Below are 2,500 nucleotides of genomic sequence, written 5' to 3' on the forward strand. Positions count from 1 at the left end.
ATTGATATTTTTCACGGATAGACCCCGTGAAACGCTAGAAATTGGCGGGGATGTGTCTCTTGTGGCTCACGGGGCTGTTCGGGTCGCACAGAAATCCCTGGGAATGGGAAAACGGGTCATTTTCGTGTTGCCACATTGCGTACGAACCGCATGAAACTTCCAGAGGCATTTGCAGCAGGAATGCATGTGCACTCAAAAACTTCTATATGTTTCACGGATAGACCCCGTGAAACGCTAGAAATTGGCGGGGATGTGTCTCTTGTGGCTCACGGGGCTGTTAGGGTGGCACAGAACTCCCTCGGAATGGGAAAAGGGGTCATTTTCGTGTTGCCACATTGCATAGGAACGCCATGAAACTTCCAGAGGCATTTGCAGCAGAAAGGCACGTGCACTCAAAAATTTTAATATTTTTCACGCATAGACCCCGTCAAACGCTAGAAGTTGGCGGGGATGTCTCTCTTGTGGCTCACGGGGCTGTTAGGGTCGCACAGAAATGCCTCGGAATGGGAAAACGGGTCATTTTTGTGTGGCCACATTGCATAGGAACGGCATGAAACTTCCAGAGGCATTTGCAGCAGGAATGCATGTGCACTCAAAAACGTCTATATTTTTCACGGATAGACCCCGTGAAACGCTATAAATTGGCGGGGATGTCTCTCTTGTGGCTCACGGGCGCTGTTAGTTAGGGTCGCACAGAAATCCCTCGGAATGGGAAAAGGGGTCATTTTCGTGTTGCCACATTGCGTACGAACGGCATGAAACTTCCAGAGGCATCTGCAGCAGAAATGCATGTGCACTCAAAAACGTCTATATTTTTCACGGATAGACCCCGTGAAACGCTAGAAATTGGCGGGGATGTGTCTCTTGTGGCTCACGGGGCTGTTAGGGTCGCACAGAAATCCCTCGGAATGGGAAAACGGGTCATTTTCGTGTTGCCACAATTGGCATACGAACGGCATGAAACTTCCAGAGGCATTTGCAGCAGAAATGCATGTGCACTCAAAAACGTGAATATTTTTTCACGGATAGACCCCGTCAAACGCTCGAATTTGGCGGGGATGTTTCTCTTGTGGGTCACGGGGCTGTTCGGCTCGCACAGAACTCCCTTGGTCCACCTGATTCGTGCATACAGGCAGCAACTAAAACTCTGTAAACCTGCTGTGAGGACATCTAAACAGTGGACCAGTGAGGCTGTGGAAGATTTGCGGGCGTGCTTAGACTGTACTGACTGGGATATGTTCACGACTGCTACCAATAGTCTGGATGAACTCACAGAGGCTGTGTACATCAGCTTCTGTGAGGACTGCTGTATCCCAACACGTACCAGGGTGAACTTTAACAACAACAAGCCCTGGTTCTCAGCAAAGCTCAAAAGGTTGAGGTTGGAGAAGGAGGAAGCGTTTAGGAGTGGGGATAGAGACAGATTCAAGGAGTCGAAGAACAGGTTTAGCAAAGCGGTGAGAGAGGCTAAACGACTGTACTCAGAGACACTAAAACACCAGTTCTCTACTAACGACGCTGCTTCTGTCTGCCAAAGGGCTCAGGCACATCACCAACTACAAACCCAGAGCGCCCCACACCACTAACGACTCCCGCCTAGCCAACGACCTGAACGAGTTCTACCGTAGATTTGAAAGACAATTGGACTGTCCTGAACCACCCCTTCCCACCCAAGAGGCCCCATCCCCCACCCATACTACAGAAACGACTCTCTCCTTTCAGGAGGGAGAAGTTAATGGGCTTTTCAAGAGGCAGAATCCACGCAAAGCAGCCGGGCCGGACTCTGTCTCTCCAGCCACCCTCAGGCACTGCGCTGGCCAGCTGTCTCCGGTGTTCACCAACATCTTTAACACCTCCCTGGAGACATGCCATGTACCAGCCTGTCTCAAGTCCTCCACCATCATCGCTGTGCCCAAAAAGCTAAGGCCAACAGGACTAAATGATTACAGACCGGTCGCCCTTACATCTGTGGTAATGAAGTCTTTTGAGCGCCTGCTCCTGGCACACCTCAAAGCCATCACAGACCCTCTCCTGGACCCCCTTCAGTTTGCCTACAGAGCCAACAGGTCTGTGGACGACGCAGTTAACATGGCCCTCCACTTCACCCTACAGCATGTGGACGCCCCAGCATCCTACGCCAGGATCCTGTTTGTGGACTTCAGCTCTGCCTTCAACACCATCATCCCTGCCCTGCTTCAGGACAAGCTCTTCCAGCTGAACGTGCCCTACTCCACCTGCAGGTGGATCACAGACTTCCTCTCTGACAGGAAGCAGTGCGTTAAGCCGGGAACAGAAGTCTCTGACTCCAGGTCCATCAGCACGGGAACTCCTCAGGGCTGCGTCCTTTGCCCACTGCTCTTCTCCCTGTATACCAACAGCTGCGCCTCCAATCATCTGTCCGTCAAACTCTTGAAGTTTGTCGGACGACACCACCCTCATTGGGCTGATCTCTGGTGGGGATGAGTCTGACTATAGGTGGGAAGCTGACAACCTGGTGACC

The sequence above is a fragment of the Petromyzon marinus genome, unplaced genomic scaffold (genome assembly GCF_048934315.1).
Source record: "Petromyzon marinus isolate PM22_M1 ecotype Great Lakes invasive population unplaced genomic scaffold, UKy_Petmar_22M1.pri1.0 PM_G_Scaffold_73, whole genome shotgun sequence".
Taxonomy (NCBI): Eukaryota; Metazoa; Chordata; class Hyperoartia; order Petromyzontiformes; family Petromyzontidae; genus Petromyzon; species Petromyzon marinus.